The 17,175-nt window shown below is 34.0% G+C and overlaps 1 pseudogene; it reads left to right on the forward strand.

Moving 5' to 3' along the window:
- The window catches only part of LOC138856927 (uncharacterized protein PF3D7_1120000-like), a 191,756-nt pseudogene that overhangs the window by 78,614 nt on the left and 95,967 nt on the right, over positions 1-17,175 (forward strand).

A 17,175-nucleotide genomic window follows, 5' to 3' on the forward strand; every position in this document is an offset into this window, starting at 1 on the left:
AAAGGAAAAAAGCTATTACGCTGGTACTGTCATCAGAGTACGCTTCGTACACAGGTATTAACATATATATAAATTTAAGAATGTTAATACAAAAGTTTCAATGTTGATGTGAGTTTGCTTTTGAATGTGAGAAGCTTACGCTCCCAAAAGCCGAAACGAGCTTCATGAAGCAGCTGTAGGGCCACGAGCGACAGCTGCAGTGACGACGACGGCAAAAGTCCTTGCAAACAGCTTTCTACCATTCTACATGTGTATTGAATATTTCCAAAAAGCTTTTCAGGCCCAATACACACCCCTAAAAGATACAAGTAAAAACAATATTTTTAAAGAGAACAACATGCCATATGTGCATACGTATTCATACGTATCTATGTAGGAATATATTACCCTTAAAAGCTCAAATTAAAATGTAAAAAAAATCCCTTCTTGAATACATACATACATACAGAACAATGTGAATGAACATCCTTTATTTAACGCACAGAGTATTTAATAGAAATAATAATAAATATAAAATACTAACACTTGATAATAGATTTTTTTAAATATGTAATTATGTGCAAGCCATACGTCCTATTAATTTAGGGTCCGTTAGTACATACTTATGTACATTTGCTGTTTTGTAATATTCTCATATCGGCTAGTGTGTAAATTTCTTTTTCGGTTTGACGGACGTACAAATCATAAAAGCACGTGTTGTCTGTAAATTAACATCTCACTTTTTTGAATGCCAAGAGGGTTGAAGTCCGTTGCCAGAAAAACACTTTCATCCACTTGCATCCCCACACCAAATCAGTTAGAAAAATTGCAGTTAACAAAAATTATTTTTAGATTAAATTCGAACTAGTCAGAAAAGCTTTAAGTTAATACCAATTTGTTGGTGAGTTGTATATAATTAACATAATACAGAGGAACTATGACAACTGACAAACCATAGGACATTAACATGTCAAAAAAACAGTTAATTATATAGAAAAAGACAATCCGCTGACTAATTGACCAATTGTTCATACTTGTAGTTAAGTGGTATATAACTAGATGATTTCACACCCGTTCACGCACATATTGTTCATGTATTGAATCAAAAAGTTCAATTTAATGTAGTAAGAGAATAAATAGTGCGCATTGCGTACAACTTTCTCTTATTTGTAATATATAAGAAAATATTTAACACATAGACAGTTTTGGGGTGTTTGGGGGGAAATTATCAACTACTTTCTGTACACATTGTACGTCAAGTTTTACCGAATTTAGCAAATGAAAGACACCGGTAACTGTGGGGAAAATAATGATCCAAGGCTTATTGAGATCAATCAATTGGTCGGATAGCACTTTGTTATGCATATACGTACATACAAACATAGTAGACGTATTAAATGGCGACATTCCAATAGATCTATTCGCAAAGGTAAGAAAACAACTCTGGCTATGGCAGAAGGACGGAACAGAAATAGACATGTCCACAAGACCACAGGCGAGGAAGTTAACACTTGAATTCTCGCAAGATCGGTGGACTAGGGAGTGCAAAGCAAGATGGAACTCCAAATTAATCAAAGATTAAGAGATGTGACACAGTAGGAAACACGGATAGGTAAACTATTCCTTAACACAGATGATTTCCGGGATGAGAACAGCAGAAAGTCCTGTGTGTTTTTACTTAGATGAACCACTAGACGACGCACACTATACCTTGCTTAAGTGCCGCCAATGAAAAAATGCACGGAAAAATGGTAAAATGAATTTTCGGTATACATAAAACCGAATTTCCATATTAACATGAAAAACTGAAAGTAAAAAAAAATGTTTTCTTTATAATTTTGAATGAATCTTTCAAGGATATTTTATTGTGTAAATTTTATCTTTTCTGCAAACTTAAAGTTCAAACTTTTGAAAATTTACAGTTACTTTTATTGAAACGCTTATCTTAGAGTTCACAGCCTATTTAGTGCTTTGAAGTTTGTTTATGTTCTTTGGGATACTAACCTACATCTTACTGTTTATTGCAAACATTTTTTTTGTTTGTTACTATATCTTTATTTATTGAATCTGCTTATTCAAAGCCTAACAATAAGTAATAAAATCTTAAACATAATTAAAACTAGACAAGCTCAAGGTTTTAGTTGAGCCTGTTTTGGTGATACGGTGCTCTTTAGAAGGATGGTAGATCTTCACTTTTTAGACGGGTTTCATATTAGGACTGTAGCAAGGCATTTGGCTAACGGATTTAGATGGTTACTGAGTTTAGGGTCATAGCTGTTTCTGCTGTCCTTTACTTCTTTCTTTACCACAGGAATACCAAGATCTTTGTGAATATTTTCAATACGAATATACCATCGTGAACCCGTTATAGCTCTAAGGATTTTTTAACTGAAACCTCTGTATTATACTAACATTTACACAGGTCGTACCTTACAGTTGAATACCATACATCCAAATCGGCTTTATTACCGCGTTGTATACCAAAACTTTGTTGTCAATGCTAAGTTTAGAATTCTTATTCAATATCCAGTTTAAATTTTCTGATCTTATTTTCATGCAAGTTATTTTTTTCTCGATGTGAGCCTTCTGTCCAAGTGAATACCAACATCACTAAGATATTATTCATTTTAATCGGCTGTAACATATGTGATCTTAGTGAAAATGTAACATGCTTAAAATTTTGTTCATTTACTTTTATTCACTAATTGACTAGCCATTCTTCGACCAAAGCAAAATGATCCTCTAGTACCATTGACGCTCTGATGGGACATTTATTACGGCATACTAGGGCTGTTCATCCGCAAAAGTCGATGCAATATGTATATATGATATATAGAGTTAGGCCTAGTACACTTCCTTAAGGTACACCAGGCTTTATCGATTGTTTATCTGATATGAAATTAGCAACTTTAGCAGTAAATTTCCTATTTTTTTAAATAAGACTCCAATGTTTTATACAATTCGAACAGTAATAATGTTTTAAATTTGCCTTCATGTCAGACCTAATCGAATGCCTGAGCTGCTGAGCAATATTTTCTGTACTCAAATGCCTTTCTAATTTCGTTAGTAATTCTATTTACTTACTCCACACTGTTTGGCACGAAACCCGTGCCAATATTAATTAATAATATTATATTTTCTGACTTACACTTAACGTATAATTTCCTTGGTGTATTCAAATTATATTACCAATTAACATTTATTAGCTTTAAAAACTCTTATATATTGAGTAACCATTTAAACCTTTGTGATTTTATGATATATTAAAAAAAACCGGTTTTTGAACATTTAATAATAAATAAAGTGAATTCAGCTTTTTGAGTATTAACATCCTATTGCGGAAGGCTAGTGGATTATAGTTGTCGTACAGTCTATTTCAAACCCTGTAAATGAAATATTAATATATCAAACAAGTGAATGTGCTCCCCAATAAATTGGAAAGCAATTTTTTCATCGGTTTCAAGCCGGAAGGATTTTGGCGAGCTGATTACTTAATATTCTATTGATTAATTTTTAAGAGTTGATATATTCTGGTTGCCACAATACCGCAATAATATGTTTCCTTTCTGCCTTTCTGCCAGTTTGTTTGTTTAGTTTTCTGCTGTTTCACTCGCTGTGATAGTAACATCCCAATTTTCGAACCTCTTCTTCCTGCTAGCCACCAGGAACTAACAGTCAGAAAATCAACTTAGTAACTGTTATTAATCAGTGCGAAGTATAATTTCAGGCCACAACAAATGTTAAATGTTGCAAATCAGGGTCTGATATTTCTATGTATGTTTGTAATTTTAAGTAAGAAAACAACTATATTGCTTAAATAAATATACATAATGGCTCGTTGTACAAGTAGTTGTTCTAAACTACTTACCTCATACGGCTCCAATACTGACCACATATGTTATAGTCAAGACATTCAGCAAGTGTCAATAACTTTAATATTACTTGACAGTGGATCTGATAGAGCAGTGATACCAGAAGAAGCGGTAAGAAAACGTTCATCATACTTTATCTGTTTCTTATTTTAAAATTTTTAACAATCGAGTGAGTGACATAAATAAGTATTTGTTATGAGAAAAAATTATATTTAAAAATTATTCAAAACTTAAAAGAAAATTAAGTATAATAAGATATTATTGACAATGTTTTTGTATCAGCATATCAAAGTAATGCTATGCATGTACATACATACATATACATATATACCAAATAACATACATATGTCGTCCTCTTGCTCTACTTTTGCGAATTAGTGCTGTTCTGCCTACAAGCTTAATTACACTGGTTACCAAATTTTAACTTTTTTTTCAAATAGAAAACACATATCGTATTTTGAACGTACTAGGGCCATTAAACAATAATATGTGAATGATTCAGTTTTTCTTCAAAGGTCTTATCCGTTGCCATATTTGTGGACCTACAAATGATCCCTCTTTAATTTTTGCATGGTGCTGACTTAGAGCAAGTTCCGGAAAAAAAGCCTTTTGCTTGGGCCAAACAAAAATAACAATCATTTACATGATCCTTTGGTTAAGTCCAAATCTTTGGTACAGCAACTGGCATATGTCTGGATTCTTGTTTAGCCCAACCTAATAGCAGTCTCACACACTTTACTCAACATTTATATGGAACCCAGGATTTATTTTGATTCCTCTCAGGAAATCCAAAATAGCACTGTTCAATTAATGACGTGAAATTACGACTTGAGGTTTAAAAGAAAATTCTCCACACACATAACAAAAACTATAGGTGTCGTTACACCACTTTCGTGCCATGCTGCCCCATTCACCAAGCCATCACTCGTGTTTATATTCACTGCAATCATATATTTGGCGGTGGTTTTTAGTGTCAATCCATAGGGCAGTTTCAGAAGTTTTGAAAAGTTTGACTCTTTCCAAAATATTCTCATTTTCCCTTATACCATTGCAGTTGAAAGGATAGCTTCTCTTGGGATTCGACTGAGCTTAAGGGCATTGAAATTATTTGTCTCTTCATTGGACCAAAATACATGTATGGCATCATCGGGAACTTCTTCGAAATTAACTACACGAGTTTCAATGAGTGATATGTCCTCATTTGTCATAGTACCAGATTAGGAGAGTATATCCACCTATTTCCAACAGGTGAGAGTTGGTTCAAATCACCAAACACTATGATCGGTATACCACCGAAGGGGCTATCTGTTTTGAAAATTTGTTTAAATCTCTCAACAGAGCTAAACATACGAGCACCTACCATCGATATTTCATCAATTATGTTTAATTTTAAATCGATACGTCTGGAATACAATGAATTAACTGTGTCATTGCTAAGTGGCCTCAACTCTCTATTCAACTGATTAAGGAGTAAAGAGAATATTGAATGAAGGGTCATTCCAAAGACACTTTTATTGGAACCAGGTGTAGAATTGTAACGATGGTTAAGAGCTTGATATATTGCAGATATCAAACGACTCTTTCCTATGTATACCTGTATCACCGTCAATGAGCTCATAAAATGGGCGATTTGTTTTTAGCTGGTGCATCAAATGTGTCAAATAGGTTCTTTGCTTAGTATTTAGACTTTGAACTAAAGAAAATAAATCCTCAACTGAAATTAAAGAGGGTAGTTTAATTAGTCTAATATTGCAGATTCAGTGCCATTATCTGTTGAATCTTCACCATGCAAATCCAGAAAATTTATATTTGGGTTTATTTCTGGAAGTGGCAACACTCTGAACTCATTTTCCACGATAGGTATTTCATTTTGAGCACCTTCCTCTAAGTATATTTCGTTATGAAGACTTTCTAGAACATTTTCAAATTCTCTTTGCTCAAAAACATCATATTTTTTTTATTTTCCTCAATTAGAACACGATGTGTTATGCAAGTCTGCTCATTATCGTTTACATTGAGATCTTGCTGTTTATTCCGCTATGGATAGTAAAGCATTACCATTTCGCGAAAATACACAACTCTGGCAATTTTTTACATAAAGTATGTTGCAGCTAGGGTCAATACTTCCCCGATAATGGGTACTATTGCAATTCGCAAGAATCAAAGGCCACGAAATTCCTTCAAACCTTATATTAAACAAGGTAAATGGCAAAGTTCGAGATAACAGTAAAATTAACAAGTAAGGAAGGGCTAAGCTCGGATGTAACCGAACATTTTATACTCTCGCAAAGTCAAATTGTATACTCGTTTGAAATTTCTTTGTGGATTGACTTATATTTTGGTAGAAGGTCAACTATAGGCACTGGGGTCTACATATTTAGTACTTAGGAGCTTGAACAGTTTTGGTTCGATTTACACAATTTTTGGTCACAAGGTGTCATAATTTAAACGTATTATTCACGCAAAGTTTTACCCCGATATAATCATTCTTGCTTGATATGTATAGAGGAAAGTGAAAGAATCAGATGGAATTGAAAATGGTGTTATATGGGAAATAAGCGTGGTTGTCGGACTACAACCACGCCTATTTCGCCCATTTTCGCACTATGACATAGAAATATGAAAAGAACGTTATGCACCGAATTTGGTTGAAATTGGTTAAGCAGATCTCAAGATATGGGTTTTCACCTAAAAGTGGGCGGTTTTAGTAGTTTTTAACAGTCCCGTTATATGGGGAGTGGGTGGAGTTGCCACCCGATTTCAACTATTTTCACACTGTAGGTAGAGGTTCTAAAAACATTTGCTTCCCGTGAATTTGGTTATTATAGCATTAGCGGTTTAGGAGATATGAACATTAAACCTATTAGTGACCACGCCCACTTTAAAAAAACTATTTTAACTGCAGATGTCCCTCTCTAATGTGATCCTGTGTACCAAATAAGAGTCTTGTATCTAATTGCGGAGCTTAGTTATGGCAATTTATTTGTTTTTGATTAATGGTGTTTTGTGGGAGTGGCGTTAGTCCGATTACGCCCATCTGCAATACCAACCGTCTCACGGTACCAAGAAATATGTCTACCAAGTTTCATAAAAATATCTCAATTTTTACTCAAGTTAGAGCTTGCAAGGACGGACAGACAGTCCCCCGGATTTCAACGTGTCTCTTCATCCAGATCATTTATATATTATATATACTTATAACCCTATATCTAACTCGATTAGATTTAGGTGATACAAACAACTGTTAGGTGAACAAAACTGTTATACTCTGTAGCAACAGGTTGCAAGAGTATAAAAATGTTGAGAAAGAACTAAACATACATTTTTAAATGATGTCGTGATTAAATTACAATCAAATTTGGTATCTTCTTGACTTATATTAAAGGCCATAATAAACTTAGTCTGAGTTTTATTGCTTGAAGTGAGATATACATAAGTATGAATGTGATATTAACTCTACCAAATTGGCTAAATTTTATATTATAAGCTTATGGGGCAAATGTCAACCAGAGAATCGGAATTCATTATATGAGGTTTAGACTTAGTATATACTAATTTTTATTCTAATTCAGCGTCAAACCACATATTTTTTATCCACTTAATTTCGTTAATAAAACATTTTGATCAACCGGAAAGATTTAAACTCAAGTGGAAATACGAAAATCATATATATATTGGGGATAGAGAAAGATATTAATTTTGACATTGCTCAGCTATACTCGAGAACATATTTTGAAGCAATTTTATGTATAAAAAAAAAATATTAATACTTACTGACCGACATATTCCGCATAAAACTGGTTAAAATATAGGCATAAAGGTACCTCATATACCATCACCAATCAAATGAAGTAAAGTCAGAAGAATGTTCGAAAATCCTGATATTAGTTACATGGGGGCCAAAAATTGGTATATGAGGGCTATAAGAACTATTGATCCGGTTCAACCCATGTTTGACATAACGACATTCTATTATCGATAGTTTCATTTATTTATTCTATTATATGAAATTAAATTATATATCTTACACATACACATCATACTTTAAACGCATCATTCACGCAAAGTTTTACCTCTATACAATCATTGTTGCTTGATTTGCATAGTGGAAAGTGAAAGAATCAAGTGGAACTTAAAATGGTGTCATATAGGAAATAGGCGTGGTTGCAATCCGATTTCGCCCATTTTCGCACCATAACATAAAAATATGAAAAGAATGTTATGTACTGAATTTGGTTGAAATCGGTTAAGCAGATCCCAAGATATGGATTTTCACCTAAAAGTGGGCGGTGCCACGCCCACTATCTAATTTTGAACGCGGTTCTTATAAAGTAACCTCATACCATCCCTGAGATAAAATTTAATGTCTCTGGCGTGTTAAGTGCTTGATTTATTTGCTTTCAGTGAATTTTGTTATTATAGTCTTAGCGGTTTAGGATATATGCACATTAAACTTATAAGGCGGCGGAACCATGCCCACTTTAAAAAAAAATTTAACTGCAGATGCCCCTACCTGACGTGATTCTGTGTACCAAATAAGAGTCTTGTATCTTTAGTTATGGCAATTTATTTGTTTCTGAGTTAATAAATATTTTTTATAATTTTCAATTGGGAATTAATACTACGAAGCATCTTGTCACAAAACTTTTCAACAAATACATTTAAATTTGGCGTTTTCTTAAATTTTTTTCCGTTTACATTTTTTGTTAGAATTTCAATGAAGTGAATTTTTGACATTTTTCTTGGTGAATTATAATATTATATAGATATGCATTAACGAAAAGACGAATTTAAATTATAACATATAATGTTATTAATTGATAAAATTTCATTTAATATTATTCTATACTACGTAGGTTGCCTTTTATATTTCTGGACTTGGCATCCCTAGGCATCCCTATTGTTGCAGGCTAACAACTCACAACTTTATCGTAAAGTATGACATTTCTGTCGCTCAAATCGTTTTGATATACTAGCACTATTTGTGTTGTTTACAGTAATTTAAAATATTCATCTCGGCCCAAAATGGGATTAAATCCCGAACATTTTCGGTCGATTATTTTTTACAACATTCGACATGGACTAACTCAGCAAAGCAACCTACGTAATATTATAAAGAGGAAAGATTTAATTTTTTGTTTGTATGAATTGAATAGGCTCCGAAACTACTTGACGGATTTAAAAAATTCTATCATCCTTACCAAAAAGCCGGTCTACATAATTTTTGCCCGCTGGTTATACATACCTTATTTTTGTTTGTTTTTTACATCAAAATAAGAATAAAAAATAGTTCTGAATTTGTTTTTATTTATAAAAAATGATTTAAGTCTCTTATTAAATCACTGAAATCTGCAGAGTTATTGTGACGAGGTATATTTGGTTCAGATGCCTGAACGAATTTAGAATTTATGGATACTGATGAACTCCGGGATGCATGGCTGTCTAGTTTATTTTCCTACACAAATACAGGATTTTTTTCTGTATGTGGTATGGAAGCAGATGTCGATAAAATATTTTCTTTGAATTTTTACTATTGAGTGGATTAACAAGGCAAAAATAACAGTCTGAGTGATGATCAACTGGTTCCCTCCAAATTCTCGACACTGCAAACTACATTCCTTTTTTCACCTCTGTACCAGCCTACAATAAAACGTGACATATTATAACTTAATTAATGTTATCACAATAGTTAATAATAATTATAACAAGTAAGGAAGTGCTAAGTTCGGATGTAACCGAACATTTTATACTCTCGCAAAGTCAAATGGTATACTCGTTTTAGATTTCTTTGTAGATCTTACCGCCTTGTTCTATGTTGACCGATATTTTCGGTAAAAAGTCAGCTATAGGCACTGGGGTCTACATATTCAGTACCTAGGGGCTTGAACAGTTTTGATTCGATTTAGACAATTTTTGGTCACAAAGTGGCATACTTTAAACGTATTATTCACGCAAAGTTTTACGCCGATATAATCATTGTCGCTTGATTTGCATACTGGAAAGTGAAAAGATGGAATTTAAAATGCTGTTATATGGGAAATAGGCGTGGTTGTAATCCGATTTCGCCCATTTTCGTACTATAATATAGAAATATGAGAACAATATTATGTACCGAATTTGGTTGAAATCGGTTAAGCAGATCCCAAGATATGTCAGTATAAAGTCATCTCATACCATCCCATAAATAAAAATTTAATATCTCTGGCTTGTTTAGTGCTTGATTTATCGCGCTTTTAGCAGTTTCTAACAGCACCGTTTTCACTCCGTCGATAGAGATGCTAAAAACATTTGTTCTCAGTGAAATTTTTTTTTATTATGACTTCCGTGGTATAGGAGATATGCACATTAAACCTATTATGGGGCGGGACCACGCCCACTTTAAACAAAAATTTAAACTGCAGATGCCCCTCTCTAGTGTGATCCTGTATACCAAATAAGAGTCTTGTATCTTGTATGTGGTTGTGGTCCGATTACGCCCATCTGCAACACCAACCGTCTTACGGTATCAAGAAACATGTGTACCAAGTTTCATAAAGATATCTCAATTTTTACTCAAGTTACAGCTTGCACAAACGGACAAACGGACAGACGGACGGACGGACAGACAGTCACCCGGATTTCAACTCGTCTCTTCATCCTGATCATTTATATATATACATATAACCGTATATCTAACTCGATTAGTTTTAGGTGATAGAAACAACCGTTAACAGGATGCGAGAGTATAAAAAGTAAGGAAAGGCTAAGTTCGGATGCAACCGAACATTTTATACCCTCGTATAGTCAAATGGTATACTCGTTTGAGATTTCTTTATATATTTTAATAAATAGAGCAATCGTTCTTGTGTTTTGTTGTATACGGCTATAATTTATTTTATATAGAATGAATTACAACTGTATTGAGGAGTATGAAAATATATCGTTTTTTGACAATGAATAACATTTTTTATTTATTTTATCGATATTATTATACATGTTTAGCTTAAAAATAATAAATATAAACAACTTTAAAAATTATATTATTATACTAATTTGTATATAATATTTACAATATTAAACATAAATTTTTGTATAGATTCCTATACATATAACCAAATTATATTTCTTTTCTCCTTATACTATTTAATTTCTATCATATATTTATACAATAATGTCTTATATAGTAACAAATTATACATATAATTTAAATTTTCTTAATTAGATTATTTACATATTTTTCTTAAAATTTCCTTAAAAACTACTGTCAAAATTGCTATACCATTTCTTAATTTATATTTGAAAAAAAAAATGAAGAACTATTGCAATAAGTCTGAAAACTTTAATTGGAAATAGAGACACAAATACTGTCATGATAGCTGTGTACTGTCTCAAAAGTAATTGCATTAACATGGGAAGGATCCATGTTTGAAAATTCCCAATCAATTTGTGTACCGGCAGGTGTAGTTGAATATTCTACACCAAGCAGAGAACTAAAGTTTTTTTCTTGGAGCAGATTTCCTATTGAATTCCCTGTAGACATTAAACAGATGTTGAAATCTCCAACAATTAGCACATTTTGATTGCATAACTCAGAAGTAAGGACTTCCTGAAGTTCTACAATTAAATGTCTGATAGAAAAACCTGAATATCTGTATAGAACCAGAATATTAATACTGAAACATTTAAACAAAACCGCTTCTAAAACTTTGCGGCCTGAATAAATTTTATTTACAGCTAGCAATAATATGCTTTGCATATATTATAATGCCCCGTTTAGTTCTGTTGCTTGTTTCCGTCCTATCTTTCCTCTGCTCGTTAATTGGAATAAATACTGGTATATCAAAACATTCGCAAGGATAAATCCAAGTTTCTACAAAACATAAAATATCTGAAGATAGCATCAAACAGTCGCTTTTTATATCATTAATGTGAGCATGAAAATTTGATGTCCTGATGTTCAGGAATTCATAAAACTGAAACATGTTTTCAGAGCTTTATTTGTGTTCAATTCCCTCAGTTCCCTATATACAGGATGCGATTCAGAAAATTTGTTAGGAGGAATAAAATTTCCTATGATGAATAGACCTTCTGCAGTAGTAGCTCGACTGCAAGCGACATATATTGAAGCTCTAGGCATTCTGGGTCGAGTATGAACTATAACTTTATTATATGTGGCACCCTGACTTTTATGAATAGTTATTCCCTCAGCCAGAACAACTGGAAACTGATTTCTTTCAATTGAAATTTGTTCATTTCTTTTATATTGAAAAGATTTTAGAACTTTATCAATTGGTGTCCAAGAACTTTCTAGAGGATGAGGTTTTTTTGACCGTGCTATCAAACCAACAGAAGATTCCAAAAATTTAATCCACAAAAGTTTAACTCTTTCCAAAATATTCTCATTATCAATTCCTTTAACTGAGTCTTCTGCAGTTGAAAGGATAGCTTCAGTCGGGATTCGACTGAGCTTAAAGGCATTAAAATTATTTGTATCTTCATTTTACCAAAATAAATGTATGGCATCATCGGGAACTTAATCGAAATTAACTACTTGAGTTTCAATGAGTGATATGTCCTCATTTGTCATAGTACCAGATGCCATATGGTTTAATGCAATTACAAAGGCCTGATCCAACCGTTGTCTCATTATTTCTGTTAATTCAAAGTATTTAAATAACTCCCACAAAGGGGAACCAACTAAAGTGCTGTATGCATCAGTGGGATTAGGAGAGAATATCCACCTTTTTGCAACAGGTGAGAGTTGCTTCAAATCACCAAACACGATGATCGGTATACCACCGAAGGGGCTGTCTGTTTTGAAAATGTGTTTTAATTTCGCATCAACAGAGCTAAACATACGAGCACCTACCATCGATATTTCATTAATTATGTTAATTTTAAATCGATAAGTCTGGAATACAATGAATTAACTGCTCATTGCTAAGTGCCTATTCCGAATGCTGCTTTACCCGTAGGTGTGCAAAGAAGAACTTTTAAGGTACTTGGATTGGATCCAGGTGTAAAATTGTAACGATGATTAAGAGCTTGATATATTGCAGATATCAAACGACTCTTTCCTACACCTGTATCACCGTCAATGAGCTCATAAAATGGGCGATTTGTTTTTAGCTGGTGCATCAAATGTGTCAAATAGGTTCTTTGCTTAGTATTTAGACTTTGAACTAAAGAAAATAATTCCTCAACTGGAATTAAATGGGGTAGTTTAATAAGTCTAATATTGCAATCAGATTCAGTGCCATTATCTGTTGAATCTTCACCATGCAAATCCAGAAAATTTATATTTGGGTTTATTTCTGGAAGTGCCAACACTCTGAACTCATTTTTCACAATAGGTAGTTCATTTTGAGCACCTTCCTCTAAGTATATTTCATTATGAAGACTTTCTAGAACATTTTCAAGTTCTCTTTGCTCAAAAGCATCATATTTTCTTTGATTTTCTTCAATTAGAATACGATGTGTTATGCAAGTCTGCTCATTATCGTTTACATTCAGATCTTGCTGTTCATTCCACTATGGATAGTAAAGCATTACCATTTCGCGGAAATACACAACTCTGGCCAAATCTGGGTTAAACCTTCTATACCGAATAATACAAGGTTTGGTACGTTTCTTCAGAAAACCGCTACCGTCTTTAAGAGGCATGACAACCCCGCTTTCTGGTAAATTATCGTCTTCCCTCTCTTCTTCTTCATGATCACTGTCTTGTGCTCTTCTACTAGATTTAAAATATCTATACCTTGAAGCAAAATCAGCTAAACAAAGAGTTTCTAAGTGATCGGATCTTTGAACATAACGCTCTAAAATACGGGCTACGAATATTTCAGTCGAACCTGAAGGAAGGTCTGAAGTTCTGCTCTAGGTTTCACCATTCGAACACGTTCCTCAGGTCGAGAGGTATTTATAAATATTTCTGCATTACTTGCTTCCGAAAGATGGAGCCCAATGCAGCAATATACTGCTTCTTGTGCAGATATTTCTGTGCCTGATATAAATTTGTGACCTGTATATTTAAACTTTTGCTTAACAGTATAATTTCCAGCATTTACCTCTGATATAGCTTCATTTAAGAGCCTAGAAACTCCCCTGTTAGACTTGTTAATATAATTAATTATTTAATAATAATAAGTTTATAAACGATCCTGTAATTTTCTTTTTAGAAAAATTTTGGGTTTTGTTAAACTTGATCTAAGGGCTAACAAATAGTCATCAAAAGACATATTTTTTCTACTATCAGACAGAAAATGTTCAAAATCTCTTAAATTAGAAATGTCTTCTGTAGTCATATTTGAATTTAAAAGGTTTTAAATTTTGAAAAAGTTTTCCTTGTGTCTTTCTGAGTTTTAACTTGTTTCTATAAGAGGTAACAGTATTTGCGTTGAAGGCATTGGTGGATATGGTATACCAAAACGACTAAACTGTTGTCCTCTTATTTCCCTAGTACAAGACCGACTGTGGTTATGCTTTTGATAACCCAAATAATTTTCTAAATGACTAACCGAACCATCTGTAGAAATATAATTGTCAATAAAACTAATGACATCAGTGAATGTCTGAGGATCTTGATGGTTGATCCTGGGAGCATTATTAAGCCAATACATGCCATGTACATGCGGGGAACCTCTCTCTTGAAAATCCACTCTCCAGTAGAAATTTGTGACAAAATGCTCTCCAACAATGCCGGCATTATCTTTAAAAAACTTAAGAATTTGTCGATAGTGGTAGTCAAAATATCTAGCACAAGTAACCGCGTCTGACCGAATTAAGCGATATCTATCTTGGGTTGTTAAATTGTTGGCTTCCTCTTCTGAAATATCTTTAGAATCAACAGTTTTAGAGAGGATGTCCAAAAGCTCAACCCACTGAGATTCTGCAGCCAATAAAGTGATAAAGAAGGTTGGAAGCCCAAATTTGCGAATAATAGCGATTTCCTTTTTCTTCTCAGCTTCCCAGTGCGCAGGAGAGGATCTAACGCCTTTCAAAACCTTGTAACCATCATCGTGTTGAATCAAGTTTTGAACAAAGTTTTTGGACCGTAACTCGGTTGAGATCTGAAAACTTTCTAAGGCAAATGGATGTACTATTCTTAATTTGTAGCAGTTCTAATTTTTTGTAATCATAGAACAATTTTGGAATGGTACACGTTCTTCTGTCAAAACGCCGAATTTCAGAACGTGTTATCTTGCTATATGTTTCAGAGCATGTACGTTTCTGCCCAACGTATATTGTTCCAAATGGAAATAAATGTTTTTGAAATCTGTCAAATTGCCACTATAATCATTTTCTATAACACAAAGGCGAACTTGACTTTGTCTAAGACGTCTCTGATTCAAAATTTCTTCCCTCATACCCCTCCTACTAACCTGCCGACGTTGTGTTTCTCTATCACGCTCCTCTCTCCTTATTTCAGGATTTCTTCTTACATGTTCTCTTTTCATTTTATTGTGTATGCGCTCTACATTCCTATACTCAGGATTTCTTGCGGGAAATTCTCTATGATCCCTAGTTTTCCTACTTTGCTTATCATAACGTACCTCGGGATTTTCTCGACGAGACCTACGACCTCGAGTATTTCTTATTTGCTCTTCAGAGCGAATTTGTGGATCTTGCCGTCTTGTTCTATGTTGAACAGTATTTCTCATTTATCAACAGATCGAACCTCGGGGTCTTCGCGCCGAGATCTATGACCTCGAGTATTTCTTATTTGCTCTTCATAGCGAATTTGTGGATCTTGCTGCCTTCTTCTATGTTGAACAGTATTTGCAACTTGCTCAACAGATCGAACCTCGGGGTCTTCACGCCGAGATCTATGACCTCGAGTATCTTTTATTTGCTCTTCAGAGCGAACTTGTGGATCTTTCCGCCTTGTTCTATGTTGAACAGTATTTACAACTTGCTCAACAAATCGAACCTCGGGGTCTTCGCGCCGAGATCTATGACATCGAGTATTTCTTATTTGCTCTTCAGAGCGGATTTGGGGATTTAGACGTCTTGCCCTATGTTGAACAGTATTTAAATTTTGTTCAAAGGACTGTACCTCGAGATTTTCCCGCTTGGTTATACAGACAGACGTACATTCGGACAGACGTACATCGGAATCTAAACTACGATTAGCGTGACTTACAGTATCTTGTGACTGCTCACTATCTCTATATAAAGAGTTTGTACGAAGAACTCTCATACGTCTTCTATTCTGAAGACGACTTAGTAATACAGATTTTCTACTTAATCTAGTCATAATTAATAAATAATAAATGGCTTATTATATAAAATACTTATATAATTCCGTCCGTCCGGGTCTGAAAAGTTGAATCCTAGGTGCTGCTCTCTTTCACTGTAATTCCTTGTAAGTCCTTGCTATGACTCCTTTCCTGTTCGGTGTATAGGTACTATGGTATACTGGTGCACATATGTATTGTATATGTGTTTGCTCGCCACTGTATATAATAGGGTTTTGCTTGCCACTGTATATAACAATCGTTTAAACATTATATAACTGATTTTTGGTCAAATAATCGGCCACAAGCGTCGATCAATGAGACGGCGCATTATCGTGCAACAGACGCCAACTCCCATCTTCGCGATATTCGGACCGAACACGTCGAATACGGCGCACCAAATGCTTCAAAACGCATTAACGTTTTGGCCGGGTGGAACAAATTCTTTGTCGACAATACCCTTGGAATCATAAAAACAAATCAGCATTGTCTTCACTTTTGACTTTTCCAGGCGCGATTTTTTGGGTTTCGGCCCCCGTTTTTTTTATGTCCTCACGACCACTTTGAAAACGTTGAAACCACTCGTGCACTTTGCTATGGGATAGGCAATCATCGCCATAAACTTGTTTACGCAATTGAAACGTTTCGGTAAAACGTTTACCAATTTTAAAACAAAATTTAATGTTGGCTCTTTGTTCGAAGCTCATTTTCGCACCGATGACAATGACTTTAAAAACACAATAACTTCACTTCCAACAGATGAAATATCATGAAATTTTTACTGGAAGTCGGTAAAGGATAGCACTAGTCGACATAAAGATGGCGCCACTGTTTACTTTAGAACGCACCTATTATTACCACATAAAAAGGATCTTTAGCCCTTTTGATACTACACTGCTAATATTTATCTCACGCGATTTTTTCTAGAAGATATTTTTGCTCGATACAAAGTCCAGCACTCTAAGAAACTTTTTTTACATTGTTGTCTGGTATATTTTGTTATTAGTTCAACATGATGGCTGAGAAAATATACTTATCCACTGATTATCACCAAATATTAGAAGGAATATTTGTAATAGAAATCTATATCTATCTCGATTAGGTTTAGG

The sequence above is a fragment of the Bactrocera oleae genome, chromosome 4 (assembly GCF_042242935.1).
Source record: "Bactrocera oleae isolate idBacOlea1 chromosome 4, idBacOlea1, whole genome shotgun sequence".
NCBI classification, from domain to species: domain Eukaryota; kingdom Metazoa; phylum Arthropoda; class Insecta; order Diptera; family Tephritidae; genus Bactrocera; species Bactrocera oleae.